Here is a 25320-nt window from a genome sequence, read left to right as displayed (position 1 = left end):
TTCCTTTGCAGTATAGTCCATTTCTCCTTTATGAGGACCAATACATCCCCGGATGGGATATGCGATATGCAATGAATTAACCCTGTTTACACCTATTGGTCAAGGCATGAGATGGCAGCGGATCCTAAGGTGAACTGTGGTGGTTTTCTACTGTGTCAATTTACCTAAGAAGAAATCTTCTCTTATGATATATATATATATATATATATATAGATAGATAGATAGATAGATAGATATAGATATAGATATAGATATAGATATAGATATAGATATACATTTTTAAATATATATATATATTTAAAAATGTTTCTTTACTGGAGCAAGATTCCTGACCAGTATAATGTATTTATTAAGCAGAAACCTGTGCAGAAACTACTACATATTATCCATCTGGACAGGTTTTGGTTACACTGCACCTATTGATGGAATAGTCCCACTGAATCAAAAAATATGGAGTTAGGGTAACAAAATTTGACAATATGTTATATTAGTCAAATTTGAAAAGACATATTAAGTATATCTGCTCTGAGAGAAAAGCATCGAATTCTCTGTTTGCACATTTTGTAGTTTTATTGTAACAAAGCACCTGGTACACTTCTAATGTTTAAAACTAAGCATTATCTTTCCTATCCAGTGAACCATAAAGAAAATTAAAAATAAATAGGAACAAAATTACAATAGAGTATGTCTATTCCAAATAAGATCCTACAGGTTCTGCTGCTTCTTCCATTGAGTGGCAAGGCTCAAGTCATCATTAGGAGAGAATTTTATTTCAAAAGTGTCATCTTAAACTGCAAGGATGTCTGTTAAACATCACAACTGAACATGCCAAAGGAAAAACCATGTTGTCAAATGCCCACTAACTCACCCAAACATCTCAAACACACCCTTTTCTGACCTTCTATAACCCCAGTTTTTAACATTTTTTTCTTTCTTTTTTTTAATCGAGAGAAAGTAGACAAATACATGTTGGTAAGTGCTAACTGTCCATTTTCACATAGGGAGGCAGTGTAATCTCTGAGCCTAATACACAGAGGAAAGAGGAAAACAGAATTCTATGCACTACTACACAGGGGTCTAGTACCCTCCAGGTTCCAGCAGAAATAAGGAAGCAGAGGGTTTTCTTTTTTCCCAGAGCAGAGTGGTGTCAATTCCATAGTTTTTATTAAAGACTGGAAGGAACAAAAATGAATTTGGAACAGAAAAGGGTAGAGATTCTTTTCCCACTATATTCTGCTCAAGGTATAGCCCACCCCCAAATAAGAACCATGGTAAAAAGGACATTCTTTCCTCAAAAACCTCAAAAACAGGGTCACAAGGTACAAGAAGAAAGCAAGAAAGAAGGAAAGAAAGACAAAAAAAAAAAACTGCAACTTGTTCCCAGAGATTGGAGAAAATTTTAAAAAGTAAGGTTGGAATCCCATCAGTGTTCATTAGTCATCTCCTTCATCATCCTCTCTCCCCTCCCCCATCATCATCTTCATCACCATCATCTTCATCCCCTTCTCATCAGTATCTTCCAATCCTTTTTTTTCTTCATCATTTTCTTCTCCTTTCTCATATTAATCATCCATGTCAAAAACTATACTGTAATGGATTTGGCCAAATATCATCTTTGATGACCTCTCCTAACTCATTTGCACCTGCATCAAAATGGTCAGTAAATCAGGTTAAGAAATGCTCTGGTTCCTCATGCTGTCTCTTCCTGCTGGCTTTATTTTGTGTATGACTTGAACATTTCGGTCAAATCCTTTCCAAATTTGCATTTGATTTCAGTGGACTTTGAAGATGGATTACTACTCTCATTCATATGAAATTCTTTGTAGAGAATTTGTTTTGGAAGTAAGGGTTTTTGTGAAAACAAAAAATTGGTTCTGTAGCCTGATTTAATATCTTCAAGTTCTGTGACTTCAACTCTTGTCAAATTGTGCTTCTTCATCCTCCTCCCGAAGCAGGCAGACAGACACTTGTGGATGGTTGACAAATGTGATTCCACCGAAATTTGGGATTATCTTGCTCAATTCGGCCTCTTCTGAAAAAATGGTTGGCAGAGTTTGCTAGATTTCTGTTCTACTTTCAAAATCTCCTCACTGGCTTGTTCATTAAGTCTATTTCATTTGCACTTAATCCCATGCTTCTCGTTGTTCTTTTTCTGAGGTCTCGATTCCACCGTGGTTGGTGTTCAGCTCCATTTAAGGGAGCTGGTGCTTACAGGGTGCTGCTCCTGCAGGGGGTTGAGAAGAGTGCAGCAGGGAGGCGATGAGAAGGGACGGTAAAGAAGATGCCAGCGGCTTCCGCTCAGCCACGCATGCGTGCGTGCTTGGCCCCGCCTCCTCTACTGCGCACGCAGCCCTCTCTTCCAGGCACGCACGCTCACCGACTGGACTGGCGCAGCGTGCTGTCAGCCTGGTTTCCGCCTTCGGAGGCTTGGTGGCGGCAAGGATGTGGCAGGCAGGCGTTTAGCTCTTCTTACTCCTCGTGCTCTAGCTCTCTTTTCCCTCTCCTGGGAGCCACCTCCTCCTCACATCAGCAGCAGCGAGTGGTCTTATGGTATCTTAAAGCAGGTATTATTTTTCTTAATTTTGAAAAATTAAGTGATAGTTTTTGTCTTTATCGGAGGAAGAAAAGAGGTCCACCCTCTGAACAAATTTTAAAAAAGGGTACAATGTTAATTATAGGCATAACATTGTACAGTAGATCTCTAGAACTTACTTATCTTGAATAACTGAAACTCTATACCCTTTGAACAGAACTCTCCATATCATTCATTCCAGCCCCTAGAAACCACCATTTATTTGTTTCTCAGTTTGCCCATTTTAATACTTCATATAGGTGAGATCATCCCTGATTTGCCCTCCTCTGACTGGCTTATTTCACTTACCAAACGGCCTATAGGTTTATGCATGTCATTGCAAATAGCAGAATTTCATTCTTGTTTAAGGCTGAATAATATTATTTTGCCTGTAAATGCCTCATTTTCTTTATCCATCAGTCTTTCAATGGTGTCATAAGTTCAAAAACAGCAGAAGTAAAACCAGTGAATCACCAAAGTAGCAATTTGTCCAAGTTTATTGCACACACACCAAAAAGATAGTTTGTGAACTGGGGGCACTGAAGCCAAAACATAGAAGAAAACTCAGGGATATATTGTGAGTTAAAAAGCGGCTTATATAGTGAGAAGGCATTAAATGTCTATCCTTTACAGAGATTGGTTATTTTAATTTTCCTAAATGATAGGTAATTGGTCAGTAGTTATTTCATACTAACCTTGGGAGACAGTGTAAGTTTTGTTTATGATTTCCAGAGGCATAAATAAGAAATGACTTGGGTCAAGCTAGTTTTGCAAAATAAGTTTAATTATACTTTGCATGCTAAACTGCTTTTATCTGCTTAGAGTTTTCAATGCTGGTATGTGTTTGTTTTGATTTTAACAGTGGAAATTTAGGTTGCTTCCATAGCTTGGCTATTGTAAATAATACTGCAATAACCATGGAAATGCAGATCTTGATTTCAGTTCTTTTGGATACATAGCCTACTTCTGTAGGATTGCTAGAGCTAATGATAGTTCTATTTTTAATTTTTTATTCAGGAAGCATCATACTGTTTCCCACAGTGGCTTCACCATTTTATAGTCCACCAACAGTATTTAGAGTTACAATTTCTCCACATCCTCACCAACGCTTGTTATTTTTTATTTTTTATTTATTTTTAAGATTTTATTTATTTATTTGACAGAGAGAGACTGCAAGAGAGGGAACACAAGCAGGGGGAGTGGGAGAGGGAGAAGCAGGCTTCCCGCGGAGCAGGGAGCCCGATGTGGGGCTAGATCCCAGGACCCTGGGATCATGACCTGAGCCGAAGGCAGATGCTTAATGACTGAGCCAACCAGGCGCCCCTTTTATTTTTATTTTTGATAATAGCCATCCTGACAGTTGTGAAGCGACATCTCATTATGATGTTGATTGCCATTTCTCTGATGATTAATAATATTGAGCTTCTTTTTATATGCTTGTTGGCTATTTGCATATTTTTTGCAGAGAAATGTCTATTAAGCTTCTTTGTTCATTTTTTAATCAAGCTATTTGGCTTATTTTTGTTTGTTGTTTTGGGGTCTCTTCTGGTTTTTTATTTTGTTTTGTTTTTTGCTATTTAGTTGAACATCTTTATGTATTTTGAACATTAACCCCATATCAGATACATGATTTGGAAATATTTTCTTCTATTCCATATGTTGTCCTTTCATTGTGTTTATGGTTTTCTTTTTGGGGTAGAAGCTTTTTGCTTTGCTATAATCTCATGTCTATTTTTGCTTCTAATGTCTGTTCTTTAGGAGTCATATCCAAGAAATCATTGCCAACAAGACCAATGCCATAAAGCTTTTGCCTATGTTTTCTTTTAGAAGATTTATACTTACAGGTTTTATGTTTAAGTCTTTAATCCATTTTGAGTTGGTTTTTGTATATGATATAAGACACCAATTTCATTCTTTTGCATATGGATATCCAGTTTTCCCAGCACCATTTGTTGAAGAGACTATCCTTATGGGTTCTTGGCACTCTTGGCAAAGAAGAGGTGACAATATTTGTTTCTGGGTTTGTTTCTGAACCAATTGATGAACTTGGAGTATCCTCCCACTTATTGTGTCTTCTTTAATTTCTTTCAGCAATATTTTATAATTTTCAAGTATAAATAAATCTTTTATATTCTAAATTATATTTACATTAAAATATCTTATTCTTTTTGATGCTGTTGTAGATGGGATTTTTCTCTTAATTCTTAAAAATTTTCTTAAGTTTTGAATTTTAAGAGAGTTGGTTTTACTGTATAGAAATGTAACTGATTTTTGTATGTTGATATTGTATCCTGCAACTTTACTGAATTCATTTATTGAGTCTAACACTTTTTTTTTAGTGGAGTCTTTAGGGTTTTCTATATACAAAATCATGTCATCTGCAGAGAGATATAATTTTACTTCTTTCCAAATTAGGTATCATTTATTTCTTTCTCTTGCTGAATTTCTGTCACTAGGATTTATAGTACTGTGTGATATGGAATTAGTGAGAAGAGGTATCTTTACCTTGTTCTTGATTTTAGAGGAAAAGCTTTCAGTATTTCAACACTGAGTATGTTAGCTGTGAAATTTTACATATGGCGTTTATTATTTTGTTTTAATTTTATTCTCTTCCTAGTTTGTTGAGAGATTTTATATAAAAGTGTGTTGAATTTTGTCAAATAATGTTTTTGCATCTGTTGAGATGATCATATGCTTTTTATCCTTCATTCTGTTAATGTAGTGTATTAAATTTATTAATTTGCATATGTTGAACCATCCTTGCATCCCATAGATGAATCCTATTGGTCATGGTGTATGATCCTTATAAAGTGTTGGTGAATTCAGTTTGCTAACATTTTGTTGAAGATTTTTGCATCTATGCTTATTAGGGATGTTGGCCTTTATTTTTCTTTTGCTTGCTTGCTTGCTTTTCTTTTTTCTTTTTTTTTTTTTTTTTTGTAGTGTCTTTGTCTGGATTTGGTATCAAGATAAATCTGTCATCACAAAATAAGTTTGATAGTGTTCCTTCCTCTTCAGTTTTTTGGCCAAGTTTGAGAAGGATTGGCATTAATTCTTCATTTAAGTGTTTAGTGGAATACAGCAGTGAGGCTTTTCTTTGTTGGGACGTTTAATTATTGATTCAGTCTCCTTACTCATTATTCATCTGTACAGGCTTTTTATTTTTTCACAATTCAGTCTTGGTAGGTTGTAATTTTCTAGGAATTTATCCATTTCCACTAAGTTATCCAATTTGTTGGTATACAGTTGTTCAAATCAGTCTTTTGTGATTCTTTTTTATATCTGTGGCATCAGTTGTAATGTCTTTTCTTTTATTTCCAATATCATTTGAGTTTTCACCCTTTTTTCTCAGTTTGGCCAAAAGTTTGTCTAGTTTTTAAAAAAAAATTGACTGTGTAAGCTTGATTTTTTTCTATTTTTCTGTTCTCTGTTTTGTTTATGTCTGCTCTAATCTTTATTATTTCCTTCCTTCTGTTAACTTTTGGCTTAGTTTTTGTTGTTCTTATTCCCTGAGGTGTAAAATTAAATTGTTTATTTGAGATTTTTTTTTAATGTGGACATTTATTGCTATAAAATTCCTTCTTAGTATTGCTTTTACTGTATCCCATACATTTTGATATGTAATGCTTTGTTTTCATTTGTCTTAGGATATTTTCTAATTTCCCTTATGATTTCTTCTTTGAACCATTGGTTGTTCAAGAGTGTGTGGTTTAATTTTCACATATTTTGAATTTTCAAGTTTTTCTTCTGTTGATTTCTAGCCTCATTTGATGGTAGTTGGGAAAAGATTCTTGCTGTGATTTTCATCTTCATAAATTTGTTAAAACTTTGTATTTAACCTAACATGTGATTTATACTGAAGAATGTTCTATGTGCAGTTGAAAAGAATGTATATGCCCCTGCCACTGGGTAGAAGGTTCTGAGTATGTCTGTTAGGTCCATTTGATCTGTAATGTTGTTCAAGTCCACTATGTCCTTACTGACTTTCTGTCTGCATGTTCTATGCATTGTTGAAAGTAGTGTATTGAAGTCTCCTACTATTACTTTATGGCTGTCTCTTTTTCTTTTCATTTTTGGTAATGTCTGCTTTTTTATATTTAGGTGCTTTGTTGATGGGTGAATATATATTTGTAATTGATTCATATCCTGGTGAATTGATCTTTTTATCATTATATAATGTTCTTTGTCTCTTGCGGCAGTTTTTGTCTTAAAGTAATTTTTTTCTGATAGAAGTATAGCCACTGTTGCTCTCATTTGTTTACAGTATTGATGGAATTATTTAGAAGTGTTGAATTTAGCATATTTCTACCCTTGGGTTTTGGAAAATGTCAAGCTAAGGAAGAAATCACAAGGAAAAAGACATACTAAGTAGACTGAGACAATGTGATAAATGAAGGATCAGAGAAATATCAAATTGAGTGGGATAGGCAAAGTAATCATGATGGAAGAGATCACAGGTAGCATACAAGAAAAAATACTACTTTATGGTTGAAAGGATAAAACAGCTCAGTGGGGAAATACATTAAAATTCTATTATCATTTTGATTAAAAAGCTATCTATTTATCTTTTCTTTGGCTATTTACCCTGACATTTAATTTAGCATAAGTTTAAAAAAGTAATGCCAATGTGGAAACTGACAGCTACTTTTTTGCTTATGTTGTCAGAATCCACAAACCTCTGTTGTGAAATATCATGTAGTACCCCTTTGGAGAATTCTGTCTTCATATGGCTTATTTATGTTTGTGCATGCTTTGAGTTACAAATGTTCAACACACACACATGCACTGAATAAATGCATTATTATAGAACAGCAAAACTATTCTTACAGATAGAATTGACCTCTTGTTTTTACTGGCTTCAAATGGGCACTATACAAACTTTTATAATAGCCCCTTTGATAATTTAGTAAACTTACTTATTTGAATACATTTATGTACCCAACTACCATTAAAGTATGCTATATTTTTTTGGACGGAAAGACCTAAGTGCCATCATTATTGTTTTTTTTGAAATGTCAGTATACTGCTAAATCAATGAGTGCTTATTAAATGAATGAAAAGAAAGAATGAATGAAATTTTAGATGTGACAAAAGTTTTGCCTTATGTAATTTTCTTAAACTTTTACAATACATGATTATTTATTTATTTTTTTTTAAAGATTTTATTTATTTGAGAGAGAGAGAATGAGAGAGAGAGAACACATGAGAGGGGATAGGGTCAGAGGCCAAAGCAGACTCCCTGCCAAGCAGGGAGCCCGATGCGGGACTCGATCCAGGGACTCCAGGATCATGACCTGAGCCGAAGGCAGTGGCTTAACCAACTGAGCCACCCAGGCGCCCCAATGCATGATTATTTTAATTGGGTTTCACATTGGAATGAAAATAATTTAGCCTGGGCAAGAAAAACAAAAAAATACGGTCCAAAGTAGAAGGAAATTAATATTCATTTCACAGCTATAACATCAATCGGGTTATCAGACTGTGGTAACACAGCATTTTCCTCAGGTATTTTCCAAAATATGTACGCTTTCTAAATTTGCTTTTCTTTTCTTTTCTTTTCTTTTTTTTAATATTTTATTTATTTGACAGAGACACAGCGAGAGAGGGAACACAAGCGGGGAGTGGGAGAGGGAGAAGCAGGCTTCCCGCAGAGCAGGGAGCCGATGGGGGGCTCGATCCCAGGACCCTGGGATCATGACCCGAGCTGAAGGCAGACGCTTAACGACTGAGCCACCCAGGCGCCCCTAATTTGCTTTTCTACTATCTCTTTTTCCCGTATACTAACCTAGAGCAACATATTCTTGTTGGCTGAATTGATATTTACATTCTTGAATAATTTAGGAGACAAAGAGGTAGACTATATGACATTTTAAGCTACTTCTATATCATATTTCCAAGAATGAAAGAGAAAAACAAATTATGGAGGTGGTAAAGAGAAAATTTCCCAAGTATTTTTGGATTTTCATGTAGACTTATATTTTTAGAAAAGAGAAATGAATTTTTATGTTGAAATAAACAGCAATACTATTATAATATTTAATATAGACCAGATGTTTATTTTGTTGGTTTTATTAAAATTTGATTACTCATGGATATTATCACTGGCTAATTTGGCTTTCTTTTCTATGAAAAAAAATTTAAACGAACTGCAAAGTTTCCACAGAGATTTTTGCAAATTGCCGAAAGTCAGCTTCTCTCTAGAGACCTTGTCTTATCACAGCACACGAACTCAAAGTGCAAATATCTAATACGCTAAGCTCTCTACAACTGTGCAGCCTCAGCAGTGCTTGATACAGGGTAATTTGTTAGAGAAATGAAGGAAGAATTTAGAGAACTGGGATGGGATATCGTTTGGCCTAGGACACATCATTCAGTTCACTAATATTTTTGTTTTTTTAAATAGGAGATTGTCTTTAAACTCCTTTTTTTAAATATAGATTTTATTTATTTACTTGAGAGAGACAGAGAGCATGAGAGAGGAAGCAGGAGCTGGGGTAGGGGGATGGGAAGGACAGAGGGAGAGGGAGAAGCAGGCTCCCCTCTGAGCAGAGAGCAGGGAGGTGCTGAGATGGATCCTAGGACTCAGGGATTATGACATGAGCCAAAGGCAGACCCTTAACTGACTGAGCCACCCAGGTGCCCCTCACTCAAATATTTTTAAAAACACATTCAACAATAAATGTAATGAAGGATATATAGTTTTATAATTACAAATGACTAATAACATAAAATGTCCCTAGTGAATAGTATTTTTACATTGAAGATGCTTTCTATCTGAATGATTTTAGGGTTTATATATGAAATATTACAATCTTGATTATTTAGTTGCAATTCAATTTTTAAAAAATATAATTTAAATTTATTCTATATATGTTTGCTGGCCATTTGAAAAAAAATATGTGCAGAATACAAAATTAGGAAAACAAGTAATGATGTATATCATTTTAAGTTTATTGAGTTAATGGTCAAGTTACTCTGATTTAGTTTAAGTAGTACATAAAAGTGGGAAGAAGGCATGGACAATAAATGGTGGTAAACTTTGGTCAATTTCAGCTCTTAGTTTAGTGGTAGCCACCCATACCCCATCCTCCAGCCCTGTGGCAGGCAGCTGTGCGTTTGTTCTTAGAGGAGCTTTTCACAGATTGTAAAAGCCAGGGTAGGCAATAAGGACCCTATTCTCTAAATATTGGGGATCAGTGTTCTGATGGCTGATATGACACTTAGGATCTCAGAGGTGTAGACAAATAGGAAGGGGGGCAATTTTTACTGCATCTCCCCTTATTCTTACAAGCCCCTCACCCTCCAACTAAGTAACACCTAGGGGATTTAAACAATCAGCACCTTTTTTCTCCTTCTTTTTTCTCTTCTTTCCCTTTTGGGAGCCAGACATTGAAGACTAGGACATTCAAAAGCAACTGCATATACAGGAGAAATTAGAAAGTCAGCAGGCAAGTCCAGGGAAAGGTGCTATCTCTGAAAAGATGCCTTAGGCTGATCCTCAGCATCAAGACAGCCTACATTAATAAAATCAGAAGAAACAAAACCTAGGAAACCCTGGGGGAGGGAGATAATCTGATTTCCCGATTTACCATATTAATTGAATCAAATGCCTGGTCTTCAGTTAAAAGAAATCATAAGGCATATAAAGAAACAGGTTAGTATGTACCATTCAAAGGAAAAAAATCAACAGAAATTGTATATGAGAAAAACTTGATGGCAAAACTTCTAGACAGACTGTAAAACAACTGTCTTAAAGATGCCTAAAGATCAGGGAAGAGCTGGAGAATGTCAAGAAAATAATGTATGATAAAAATAGAAATATCAATAAAGAGAAAACCTAAAAAGACATGAAAAAGAAATTCTGGATCGGGAAAGTACAATAACTGAAGTGAAAAATTCACTAGAGGGATTCATGGGCTCAGGTAAGCAGGTAGAAAGAATCAGGAACACAAAGATGGAACAGTTGAAATTATTGATTCTGAGGAATAGAAAAATGAAGAAAGTGAACAGAATTCATCAAATGGATCAACATTTTTTAGTGGGAGACTTAAAGGGGAATAGAAAGAGAAGAAAGAGAATATTTGAAGAAACAGTAGCAGATCATTTTCCATATTTGATGAAATATATGAATGTAAACATCTAAAAAGCTCTACAAACTTCCAAGTATGATGAACTCAAAGATACCCACACCAAGACACATTATAATCAAAATGTCAAAGGCCATAGACAAAGAGGCTATCTTGAAAGCATCAACAAAGAAGTGACTCATCCCATACAAGGGATCCTCAATAAGATTAACAGATTCTCATCAGAAATTTTGGAGGGCCAAAGATAGTGGGCTGATTTTAAAAGAAAATAAAAACTGTCAACCAAGAATCCTATATCCAAAAAGTTGTTCTTCAAAAGTGAGGAAGAAATTAATAGTTTCCAGGTAAACAAAAGCAGAGGGAGTCCATTATTACCAGATGTGCTCTACAGAAAATTAAATGGGGGCTTACAGGTTTAAGTGAAAGGGCATTAGGTGGTAAATCAAAGTGATATGAAGATATATAGATTGCAGTAAAAGTAAATACATGGGTAATTATAAACTCATATTGTAACTTTGGTTTATAATTCCACATTTTGTTTTCTACATAAGAGACTAATGCTTTTGAAAATTATTATTAGCTTGTGTTATTAGACACACAATGTATGAAGATATAATTTTGTGACAACTGAAGTAGGTGGGGCAGAGCTATAAAAGGAACAGAGCTTTTGTATGTTATTGAGATTATATAAATTAAAATTAGAATGTTATAACTTTAGGATGTTAAGTGTAATTCCCATTGTAACACAAACACATAAAGCTATAGAGTATACACAAAAGGAAATGAGAAGGGAACTATAAAAAAACTAAACAGAAGACAGTAATTCAAAAAGTGAGGGACCAAAAAAACTGTCAGACAAATAGAAAACAAATAGCAAAATGAGAGGAGTAAGCCCTTCCTTATCTGTAATTACTTTAAGTGGTTTAAGCTCCAATCAAAATACAGATTGGCAGAATATATTTAAAAAACAACAATAACCATGATTCAACTATATGTTATCTATAGGAGACTGACTTTAGAACCAAAAATACAAATGATTTGAAAGTGAATGGATGGAAAAAGATATTAATGCAAGAGCAGGAGTGGCTATATTAATATCATACAAATAGACTTTATATTAAGAAAGTTCATAAGAGACAAAAAAGGACATTCTGTGTTAATAAAATGGTCAGTGCATCAAGAAGACATTATAAATATTTATGTGCCTAATAATAGACCATCAGAATATATGAAGCAAAAATGGATAGAAATGAAGGAGAAAATAGACAAAAATATCAGTAATAATATTTAGAAACTTCAATACCCCACTATCAGTGAATGGAACAAGCAGATAAAAGATAAGTAAGGTCATAGAGGATTTGATGAACAGCACAATAAAACTACTAGGTCTGACTGACATATCCAGGACACTCTGCATAAACAGCAGCAATAATACAAATTCTTCTCAAATACATATGGGATGTTTTATAGGATATAACATATTTTGGCCATAAATTAAGTCTCAGTAGATCTAAAAAGATAGATATCATACAAAGTATCATCTCGACCATAACAGGATGAAGTTAGAAGTCAGTAACAGATGAAAAACTGGAAAATACACGAATTTAAGGAAATTAAACAACATACTCTTAAAAAATCAATGGGTCCAAGAAAAAATCATGAGGGAAATTAAAAAATAAATAGAAATAAATGAAAATGAGAACACAGCATCCCAAAACTTACGGGACATAGAAAAAGCAATGCCAAAGAGGAAATTTATAGCTATAAAAGCTCACATTAAAAAAGAAGACAGGTTTTAAATCAACAACCTATCTTTATAACTTGTGGAACTAAAGGAAGAGGAACAAACTAAACACAAAGCTAGAAAAAAGGAAGAAATAATAAAAATTAGAGCAGACTAAAATGGGAAAAACAATAGAGAAAATCAACAAAACCAAAAATTTAGCTCTTAAAAAATATCGACAAAATTGACAAATCTTTACTTAGATTGACTAAGGAAAAAACACTTAAATTGCTAAAATCAGAAATGAGAGTGGAGACATTACTACCAATTCTACAGAAATTAAAAAAAAAAAGATTTTAAGAGATTATTCTCAATAATTGCATGGCAAAAATTTGGATGACCTTGATGAAATGGACAAATTTCTGTAAATACAAAACCAGCCAAGAAAAGCCTGAGGGCTCACACTTTCTTATTTTAAAGCTATGGTAATCAAAACAATGTGGTATTGGGCCCAGAATTAACCCTTGTATATGGCCAAATAATTTTTGACAAGGGTACCAAGACAATTCAATGGAAAAAGGACAGTATCTTCTACCAATGATGCTGGGGAAAACTGGACATCCACATGTAGGAGAAACAAGTTGGATCCTTACTTAAAGCCACGTACAAAAATTAAAATGGATCCAAAGCCCTATATGTAAGACCTAAAATTACAAAACTCTTAGAAGAAAACATAGGGGGAAAGTTTCACAGCATTGGGTTTAACAATGATTTCTTAGATCTGACACCAGAGGCAAAGGCAGTAAAAGAAAAAATAGACAAATTGGACTTAATGAAAATTGAAAACAGATACTATCAACAGAGTAAAAGGTAACCTACATAATGGGAGAGAATATTTGCAAATCATGTGTCTGATTTTACTGTCCAGAATATATAGAGACTCCTAAAATTCAACAACAAAAAATCAAACACCTGCATTAAAAAATGGACAAAGTACTTGACTATAAATTTCTCCAAAGAAGATATGCAAATACACAGTGAGCACATGAAAAGATGCTCAATGTCACTAATTATTAGGGAACTGATAATGCAGACTGTAATGAGATACCACTTCACACCCATTAGAATCACTTCTATGAAAAACAGAAAATAAAAATTGGCAAGGATTTGGAGAAGTTGGAACTCTTGTGCACTGTTGATGAGAATCTAAAATGATATAGCTGCTGTACAAAACATTATGGCAGCTCCTCAAAAAATTAAAAATAGATTTACCAAATGATTAAGTGATCTCACTCCTGGGTATATACTAAAAAAATTAGAAGGGTGTCAGAAATATCTGCACTTTCATGTTTATAGCAGGCTTATTAACTGTAGTTGAAGTGTGGAAGCAAGTCTGTAGTAAACAAATAGATAAGCAAACTGTTGTATGCATACAGTGGAATATTATTCAAGCTTTAGAAGAAGGAGATTCTGCCACGCTACAGCATGGAGGGACCTTGAGGACATTATGCTAAGTGAAATAAGCCAGTCATAAGAAGACAGATACTGTATGCATCTACTTAATGAAGTACTTAGGGTAATCAAAATCATAGAGACAGAAAGTAGAATGATGGTTGCCAGAGGCGGAGGAGAAGGAGCAATGGGGTGTCATTGTTTAATGGGTACGGATTTTCATTTTTTTGAGATGAAAATAGTTTTGGAGATGGATGGTGGTAATGGTTATACTACAGTATGAATCTACCTAATACCACTGAATTATACCCTTAAAAATGCTTCAGATGATATATTTTATGTTTTTGTATTTTGCCACAATTTTTTAAAATTGAGAAAAAGATAATTGGGGAAATTTGAATAGGAATGGTTATTAGGTGAAATCCACAAATTAATCATTTTGCTAGAAGTTTTATGATATTTTGGTTATTTAGAAATATCTTTATGTTTTAGAGATGAATTCTGAAGTATTTGGGAGTGAAATGTCTTGGTATCTTTAATGTACTTCAGCAACAGCAATAAAATAAAAGAATTGTGACATGATGTCAGCAACTGACATCTAAGTGATGCGTACAGGTATTTATTTTACTGTGTTCTCTCTTTTTTGTTATGTTTAAACATTTCCATAATAAAAAATTTTTAAATATTCCATTGATTGTATAGCTCATACAATCTATGACATATATATATATATATAATTCATAGAAACAACATATTCAGAAATAAGAAATGAGAGAAGCAAATACTGTTTATCACTCAAAGACAATTCTTGCTAACATGTTAGCATATATTTTTACAATTTTTCTAGCTTATTTCATTTGATTATGAACAGTTCAACAATTTTTCTGTGATAAGCTCTTTGTAAATATCATTAAAATGTTTCATTAAACTTCCTTGTAAATATTTTCTGGTGTATGGATAGAGAAATTTCCCCGAGTGGGATTGTTAGCTTAAAGGGTATGCATATGTGTAATCGTAATTGATGCTGCCAGTTATATTCCTAAGAATGCTATAACACTACATGTATCAGTTCTTGAGTTTTAAGGATGCAAATATTATATATTCTGGCTATTCAGACACATGGCTTGCACTGAAAGCATTTCCATATAAGTAAGACACTAGTGTTGCTGTCTGTAACAGATGCTGTTGTTGTACTGCCCAGATGCCATTTACCAGGCCAGGACACTAATTTCCTAGCAGTAACAACTTTTGGCTGTTAGTAGCTCACATCTGCACCCTTCTTTGGAAGATGGTATTGGGCTGATAAAAACTATATTACTCAGAGATGCTTAAGAGATTAGACTCCAGCAACTTCAATGGGTCATGGCCTCCATGGTCAATGACCAATCCAAAGGATTATAGCAGTGCCAACCACTATTTTTAGATACAATGGCTTTGTATCATAATTCACTAGTAGAGGGGCGCCTGGGTGGCTCAGATGGTCAAGTGTCTGCCTTCAGCTCAGGTCATGATCCCAGGGTCCTGGGATCGAGCCCCGTATCGGGCTCCTGGCTCGGCAAGGAACCTGCTTCTCCCTCTCCCTCTGCCTCTCTCCCTGCTCATGCTTTCTCTCTCTCTCTCTGTATCTCTGTGTCTCAAATGAATAAATAAAATCTTTAAAAAAATAAAAATAAAAATAATTCACTAGTAGAATTCTCCCTGGGATTATGGTGAGGGTGGATATCTCCTGAAGTCAAATTTTTGTCTAGTTCAGGGTGGGTGAACCTTTACTGTCTAGGGACAAATAGTAAATATTTTAGGCTCTTCAAGCTCTGTGGCCTCAAGCTACAGTTATTATAACAATGTGATACTGGCATAAAAACAATATATAGACCAGTGGAATAGAATAGAGATCCCAGAAATAAAGTCATGCCTATATGGTCAATTGATCTTCAATAAAGTTGCCAGATATACAATGGGGAAAGGATAGTTTCATCAAATGATACTGGGAAAACTGGATATCCACATGCAACAGAATGAGATTGGGTCCTTATCTGACCCCATACACAAAAAAACACCTAAATGGATTAAAGACTTAGATATAAGACCTGAAATTGAAACTCCTAGAGGAAAACATAGGAGCATAGGCAAAAGTTTTATGATATTGATCTTGACAAAGATACTTTGGATAAAACACCAAAATCAAAGATAACAAAAGCAAAAATTGACAGTGGGACTACATCAAAGTAAAAAGCTTCTGCACAGAAAAGGAAACAACCTGTGGAAGGGCAACCTATGGAATGGGAGAAAAATCTTTCAAACCATGTATCTAATAAAGGGGTTAATTGTCCAAAACATACAGAGAAGTCCTTCAACTCAATAGCAAAAAAGCAAGTAACCTGATTAAAACATGGGCAAAGGACTTGAATAGACATTTTTTCCAAAGACTACATATGAATAGCTTGCAGGTATATGAAAAGAAAAAAAGAAAAAAGCTCAACATTACTAATTGTCAGGGAAATGCAAATCGAAACCACAATGAGATATCATCTTACACCTATTAGGATGGATATTATCAAAACAACAAAAGTAATAAGCATTAGTGAGGATGTGAAGAAATTGGAACCCTGTGTACTATTGATAAGAATGTAAAATGGTGTAGCTGCTATGGAAAACCGTGTGGAAATTCCTGAAAAAATTAAAAATAGAACTACCATATGATCTAGTAATTCCGTTGGGGAGTATATATATCCAAAGGAATTAAAACCAGAATCTGGAAGATATATCTGCACTTCTGTGTTCACTGAAGCATTTTTCATGACAGCCAAGATACGAAACAACTTAAATATCTGTCAGACTAATAGATACAGAAATTGTCACACATACACACACACACACACACAGTGGAATAATATTTAGCTTTGAAAATATGAAAATCGTACCATTTTGAATAACACAGATGAACCTGTAGGATGTTATTCCACATAAAATCCAGTTATAAAAGGACAATTCCTGTATGATTCGGCTCAGATGAGGTATCTAAAATAGTCAAACTCAGAGACAGAGAGTAGAGTGATGCCTGGGAGGAGACAAAAATGAGAAGTTACTGTACAAAGTGGGTAAAAAGTTTCAGCTAATCAAGATAAATAAGATTTAGAGATGTGTGTACATTTTGTCTATATATTTTATTGTGTACTTAAAATTGTGTTAATAGGGGCGCCTGGGTGGCTCAGATGGTTGAGCGTCTGCCTTCGGCTCAGGTCATGATCTCGGGGTCCTGGGATCGAGTCCCGCATCGGGCTCCCTGCTCCTTGGGAGCCTGCTTCTCCCTCTCTGTCTCTAATGAATAAATAAATAAAATCTTTAAAAAAATAAAAAAATAAAATAAAATAAAATTGTGTTAATAGGATATATTTCCTATTAAGAGTTCTTGCCACAATAAAAAAAAGAACTTATGTTCCAAAAATATTATTTATAGATTCTGAAATTTTAATTTCATATAATTTCCACATGCCAGGAAATATTATTTTTCTTTCACATTTTTCAGCCACTTAAAAAATTTAAAACTACTCTTAAGATGTACAGCATGTTGATTTGACACATTTATATAATGCAATATGATTACCACATTAATGTTAGCTAGCACCTCTATCATGTCACATGATTACTATTTCTTTTTTTGGGGGGTAAGAACGTTTAAGATCTACTCTATTAGCAAATTTGAAGTTTATAATACTGTATTATTGACTGTTATCACTATGCTGTGCATCAGATGTCCAGAACTTAATTAACTACTAGTTGCAAGTGTACATGCCTTTATTAATAGCACATGCATAGTTTTTCTGTTTGAAAAATGGCATTTACAATTGTGATAAAAATGAAATGGTGTTCTTTATAAGATTTTATTTTAACTAAAGAAAAAATAGTATTTCTCCATATTTGTGTATGTATGTATATACAGGCTTGTTCACATGAATATATTAATATGTATATAACATACATATTTTTCAGTAGTGATAAAGAGACAATAGTTTTTTTAAGATTATTATTTATTTATTTGAGAGAGCAGAGCAAGCAAGAGAGAACATGAGTGGGGGAGAGGGGCAAAGGGAGAGGAAGAAGCAGGCTCCCCACTGAACAAGGAGACCGATACGGGACTCAATCCCAGGACCCTGGGATCATGACCTGAGCCGAAGGCAGATGCTTAACCCCCTGAGCCACCCAGGGGCCCCAAAGAGACAGCAGTTTTAACAGGAGTGGAGTATTTTTTTTCTACATTTGATTTATAAATCTCTTATTTTCCAATCTAAATAATCATTTTTATATGTGAATAGTAACATGTTTAAATAAGGAAAAATTATTTGTTTGGTTGCTCTGGATTTATATCTTAAAATATATGTATTTTTTCCTATTATATTGAGACAAGTAATGAGATGACAGTTACTATTCACAAAAAGGAGACTGAGGTCTGTGATGACATCACTGCCTCTTCCATGAATTTTTGATGTAGTATGAGAATGTACATGCAGATCAGTTCAGTGAAATGCTGTTCCATATATCTTAAATATCCTATATGCATATATCGTATTTTTGTGAGACTAGTTTAGTTCAGCAAATCACTTTTCCTTTAAAAAATGTTGAACATAGCTGCTAAAATACATTAAAATTCTTTACTAGTTGTAAAATTTTGGCAGCAAATAGCAGTTCATTGGACCAACAGTGGTTCACTCACTCAAGATATTCCATTATTTCACATTACAAAGTACCTGGAGAAAGGGAGCTTGTTGTCTCATGTTTACGAGAGGGCTCCTGCAGCCCCAGTCATACCACACATTCCGTCTTAAAGGGAGGTATAGGCAAAAAATGTCTTTTTCTTTTTATATAGGACTAGTCTCCTTTTTTGTGTGTTTTTATCTTGAATGAAATCTGTTCCAGAATTTTTCTATAGAATTATTCTTAGGACTCATCCAACTTGGTCACATACATCTTATCACTTGTCATTAAAATATATCAAAAGATAATGGATTAGTAAAATGAGTTCAGACTAATAATGCCTCTTTATCCCTTAGCAGAGGAGGTTAATGTGTTAACTATTAAATTGAAAATGGAAGGGATAGAGTAAAATTGAGAGAGGCATTTTATAGTTAACAAATTATGAATCCAGACACTTGATCATTCTTCCCACCTACATCCCCCCAGACTTTAATCCTAGTGTCAGATAAATATAAATAGTTAGACATCTAAAACTTTCAGAAATATTTCTATTTAACATCACAGTCTATTAGGATAAATGATTTTGATGTCATTTTATTTTTACATGGCGATATATTGAATGGTTAAAAACAGAGGTAAGCCGATTGACAAAAGTCTTCCAACTTAAACATTAATGAAAATTAGAGAATAAAGCATGATCCTATATAATTCACGAATAAATAAAGCTCAACAATGGCTTTTTGAGACAGACATTAGTTCATTAAAATATTCTTTTATAAGATAATATCCATGCCAAGGCACATATCAGGGATTAGCTTTAGTTAAAGCAATTTCCCAAAGACTTATTTGCTCTTCTTCACAATATTTTATATTTTAATAGAGGCACATAGCAGAGAGAGGCTGAGTCCGAGAAATTTCAGTAACTTAAAGTCACAAACTAATGGGTAGAGCTAATGTTAAAATCTAGGCGTGATTCATCCATTCTTTCCTGAGTTTGAATTAGAATCTTTTATTTTTATAAGTACATTAACAAAGTTTTTCATTTTGTTATTAATTCTAAGGAAAAATAACTCGTAAGTATCTGTTTTATCTTTTTAATCACCATTTTCCCCCCTAACATCTGCTCAAAATCTTCAGAAAATGCTTGGTGTTTTAAAACAGTAGTTTCCAAATAATGTTTCTAGGGCTAGCAGCATCAGTATTGCCTATAAATGTATTAGAAACACAGATTCATAGCTCCCACCTTCACATACACAACCTGAATTATCTGGGGCTGAGTCAAGAAATTCTTTTAACAAGTTCTCCATATGATTCTTAAGCATTGTAAAGTCTGAGAACCACCATTTTAGTGTATATGTTTTTAAATAAATTTTATGCTGAATCCACAATGTTTTTTAAGCTAATTTTAATTTTGGTTCTTTAAAGAAAATTTACAAGTATTAGCTTGGATTTGTTCTTCAGCAAATAGTGAAATTCATTTTCTATCATGATACAATTAAAAACTGTTTATTTTCTGTTGGTAGTTTAGAGAATGGAATAAAAGAATGCCAAGAAATTCAATTAACTTGAGAACTATTGCTAGACGTTCAGTAATTTTCCTATATTGTGAAGAATTAGAAAAAATTTACTATTTATGCAATTATACAGATATGTGTGTTCATATTAAGACATAATATGCACTACTTGATATATATATATATTCCCTAATTAAATATAAAAGTAATGATCGGGGGCGCCTGGGTGGCTCAGTTGGTTAAGTGTCTGCCCTCAGCTCAGGTCATGATCCCAGGGTCCTGGAATTGAGTCCTGCATTGGACTCCCTGCTCAGTGGGGAGCCTGCTTTTCCCTCTCCTCCCTGCTCATGCTCTATCTTCTGTCGCTATCTCTGTCTCTCTTTCTCTCTCAAATAAATAAAATCTTTATTATTTGTATTATTTTTTAAGATTTTATTTATTTGAGAGAGAGAGAATGAGAGAGAGCATGAGAGGGGAGAGAGTCAGAGGGAGAGGCAGACTCCCCGCTGAGCAGGGAGCCCGATGTGGGACTTGATTCCGGGACTCCGGGATCATGACCAGAGCTGAAGGCAGTCGCTTAACCAACTGAGCCACCCAGGCACCCCTAAACAAAATCTTTTAAAAAAATGTAATCATCGGCTTTTGTGGAATTCTGTTTTTGCAAATGGTTATGCTTTGAGTACAATGTATTTAAGATTAACACTTTATTTACCTTTGACAGCCTTTGTGGTCTGATTAGATAAATATTTGTTTTGCTGTTTCTTACATGATTAAAAATGTCAAGATATGCAAATTAATGTTCTTTTACATGCCTGCTAGCAAAAGTTATATGTGTTGTAATGAATATAATGTTTTTGATTACTGCTTTAACATCCTTACTCATAACTGGTCTGTTCATATTTAGTTTCTTCATGATTCAGTCTTGGTAGATTGTATGTTTCTAAGAATTTATCCACTTCTTCTAGGCAGTCTAATTTGTTGACATGTAATTTTTAGTATTTGTTGATGGTTTCTTCCACTGTGCAAAAGCTTTTTAGTTTTATGTAGTCCCATTTACTTATTTTAGCTTGTACCCTTGCCTTTGGCGTCAAATCCAAAAATATATCACTTGGACCAATGTCAAGGAGTTTATCACCTATATATTCTTAGAGGAGTTTATGATTTCAGGTCTTACATTGAAATCTTTAATCTATTTTGAATTAATTTTTTTACATGGTGTATTATAATGGTCCAGGTTCTTTCTTTTGCATGTCGCTGTCTAGATTTCCCAACACCATTTATTGAAGAGATTGTCCTTTCTCAATTGTGTATTTTTGCCTCCTTTGTCATAGATTAATTGACCATATATGTGCAGGTTTATTTCTGGGCTCTCTATTCTGTTTTATTGATCTATGTATCTGTTTTTATGCCAGTATCATACTGTTTTGGTTGCTATAGCTTTGTAATATAGTTTGAAATCAGAGAGTATTATACCCCTGGCTTTGTTCTTCTTAAGATTGTTTTAGCTATTCGGGGTCTTTTGTGGTTCCATACAAATTTTAGAATTATTGATTCTAGCTCTGTGAAAAATACCATTGGAATTTTGATAGGGATTGCATTAAATCTAGATTTAATTTACTAGATCACAAAATAGATTACTTTAGTAATATGTACATTCTAACAATATTAATTATTCCATTCCATGAGCATGGAATAGTTTCCATTTATTTGTGTCTTCTTCAGTTTCTTTTATCAGTGTCTTAGAGTTTTCAGAGTACATGTCTTTCACCTGCTTGATTAAATTCATTCCTAGGTATTTTATAACTTTTTTGGATGCAACTATAAATGGATTATTTTCTTGATCTCTCTATCTGATAGTTTATTAGTGTATAGAAATGTAACATTTTTTGTATTAATTTTGTATCCTACAACTTTACAGAATTCACTTATTCTGACAGTTTTTTTGCTGGAGTCTTTAGGGTTTTCTATATGTAGTATCATTGGCTAATAGTGAAAGTTTTATTTTTTCCCAATTTGGGTGCCTTTTATTTCTTTTTCTTGCCCAATTGCTCTGGTGAGAATTTTTAATTCTGTGTTGAATAAAACTGGATATGGGCATACTTGTCTTATTCCTTTTTTCTTTTCTTTTTTCCTTTTTTTTTTTTTTTTTTTTACAAGGAGAAGGGAGAGGGGGTACGGGAGAAGGAGAGAGAGAATCTTAAGTAGGCTCCACAACCAATGTGGAGCCTGACCTCGGGGTCAATCTCATAACCCTGAGATCATGACCTGAGCCAAAATCAGGAGTCAGATGCATAACTGACTGAGACACCCGGGCACCCCTACTTTTCTTATTCCTGGTCTTAGAGGAGAAGCTTTCAGGTTTTGACAGCCGAGTATATTAGCTGTGGGTTTGTCATATATGGCCTTGATGATGTTGAAGTATGTTCCCTGTATACCTACTTTGTTGAGCGTTTTTAATCGTAAATGGATGTTAAATTTTGTTGAGTGCTTTTTTTCAGTAGCAAGTTGTGTAATCTCTGTGTATTGGTAGTTTTTCCAGTTTTCTTATTATAAATTATTTCTAGTTTCATACCATTGTTATTGGAAAGATGCTTGATACAGTTTCATTATTCTTGAATTTACTGAGACTTGTTTTGTGGCCTAACATATGATTTGTTTTGGAAAATGTTTCATGTGCCCCTGAGAAGAATGTGTATTCTGCTGATTTTGGATGAAATGTTTTGTATATATCTATTAAGCCCATCTGGTCTAATTTGTCATTTAAGGCTGATGTTTCCCTATTGATTTTCTGTCTGGATGATCCATTTATTAATGTTACTGGGGTATTAGAATCCCATACTAGTATTGTATTCCTGTGAATTTCTCCCTTTAGAGCTGTTGATATTCTATTTATATGTTTTGGTGCTCTTGTGTTAGGTGCATATGTATTTATAAATATTGTATCTTCTTGCTATGTTGACTCCTTTATCATCATGTAGTGCCCCCTTGTCTTTTATTACAGTCTTTGTCTTAAAAGCTATTTTGACTAATAAGAATATAGTTACACACCACCTTTCTTTTTGTTTCCATTTTCATGGAGTATCTTTTTCCATCCCTTCACTTTCAGTTTGTGCGGTTCTTCTAAAGTGAGTCTCATTTAGGCAGCATGTAGATATGTCTTGTTTTTTTTTTTTTATCATTCAGCCACTCTATGTCCTTTGATTGGAGAATTTAGTCTGTTTACATTTACAGTAATTACTGATAAGTGTATATTTATTGTCATTTAAAAATGTTTTTTGCTGTTTTTGTAGTTCATCTCTGTTTCTTCTTCTCTTTCTCTTTTTTGATTACTCTCTTCAGTGTTATATTTAGATTCATTCTTCATTTTTTTTCTGTATTTACTATAAGTTTTTGCCTCAGGGCTATCATTAGATTAACAGGTATCTTCCTATATATATAACAGTCTATTTTAAGTTGGTAGCAACTTAAATTAGGACACATTCCAAAACTCTACATTTTTATTCCTTCCTTCATATTTTATGTTTTGATGTCACTTTTTACATCTTTTATTTTAGTGTTTTCCTTAATAAATGTTGTAGTTTTAATTTTACTATTTTTGTCTTTTTACCTTACTAGTAGCTCTGTAATGATTAATCTACCATCTGTACTATACATTTACCCTTTTCATGAGATTTTTACTTTCATGTGTTTTCTTGCTATTAGTGCCATTTCTTTTCAGCTTAAAGAGGTCTTTTTAATATTTTTTTGTAAGTCCAGCTTAGTAATGATGAACTCCTTTAGCTTTTGCTTGTCTGGAAAAATTTTAATCTCTTCCTCAAATCTGAAATGATAACCTTGCCTGGTAGAATATTCTTGATTGGAAGTTTTTTCTTTCAGCATTTGAGTATGTTGTCACCCCTTTTGGCTTGTAAAATTTCTGTTGAGAAATCTGCTGATAGCTTTATGGGATTTCCTGTGTACATAAAATTGTGTTTTTCTCTTACTGCTTTTAAGATTCTTTTTTATCTTTAACTTTTGACATTTTAATTATAATGTGTCTTGCTATGGCTATCTTTGGGTTTATGTTATTTGGGATTCCTAGACCTGGCTGTCTGTTTCCTTTTCCAGTTTAGGGAAGTTTTCAGTCATTATTTTTTCAAATATAGTTTCTTTCCATTTCTCTCTGTTCTCCTTCTGGGACCCCAATGATGTGAATGTTATTTGGCTTAATCCTGTCCCAGAGGCGCCTTAACATTATCTTCATTTTTTAAAATTCTTTTTTTTTTTTTTTGCTTCTATATCTTTGTGAGTTCCATTACTTTATCTTCCTGCTTGCTGATCTTGCTGCTCTTCTACTTCATCCAGTCCACTTTTGAACAACTAGTATGTTTTTCAGTTCAGTTATTATATTCTTGAACTCTTTGACTTCTGTTTGGTAGTTTCTTATGTTTTCTTTCTCTTTGTGAAGTTCTCACTGTTTTCATCCATTCTTCTACTGAGTTTGTTGAGTATCTTTATGACCATTACTTTGAATTCTTCAACCTCCGTATCACTGAGGTCTTTTTGTGAGGTTTTGTCTTGTTCTTCTATTTGGAACATATTTGTTTCCTCAGTTTGGTTGACTCTGTCTTTGTTTCTATGGATTAGGTGAAACAGCTATGTCTCTCAGTTTTGAAGGAAGAGCCTTGTGTAGGTAATATTCCTTCTCTTTCAACCTTGCATTAGCTCTTGGTTGTCTCTCAAACCTTTATGATTATCTAAACTGCCTGATTTATTCTTGATATGATCCTGTTGTTGAGGATGTACCAAGATCTTTCTGTGATCTAAGGGGAGGAATCTCATTTAACACATAGTTTCAGGATGATTGGAAGCTAGACCGTAAGGCAACAACTTTTAAAGTATGAAAATATATATAGGCCTATAGATCCCTGCTGGCCACCAGACCAGGAGATCTGTAGGTGTCCCATAGGCAACAATTTGAACAATTGAGGCTCCAGATGAGTATATAAACTTCTTTCTGGGAAGTCTCATTGAAACGTAGTTAGCCCAGGGAGGTACACAAGGATGGTGTCTCCTTGCCTATGTTCTCCAGGAGTGCCCCCTTAACTTCTAGATGTATGTGAAACCTGAAGTCTGTCCCTCAGGATGAATCTTCAAGCTACGTAAATAGGCCTTTTTCACAGGAAAACTGGGGTTGTGTTTCATTCTGCTCTCTGTATAGTACCCTATGGGTGGTGGCCAACCAAGAACTGTCTTCCAAATTGTTGCAGGTCTGTGGAGCTCAGATACACCAGCACTCAT

At 34.1% G+C, this 25320-nt stretch overlaps 1 pseudogene; it reads right to left on the bottom strand.

Moving 5' to 3' along the window:
- Positions 1-954: 954 nt before the first annotated feature.
- On the bottom strand, positions 955-25320 carry LOC118541869 (protein SET-like; annotated as a pseudogene).

Source organism: Halichoerus grypus, chromosome 4 (genome assembly GCF_964656455.1).
Source record: "Halichoerus grypus chromosome 4, mHalGry1.hap1.1, whole genome shotgun sequence".
NCBI lineage: Eukaryota > Metazoa > Chordata > Mammalia > Carnivora > Phocidae > Halichoerus > Halichoerus grypus.
This window is presented reverse-complemented; position numbering and strand designations above follow the sequence as displayed.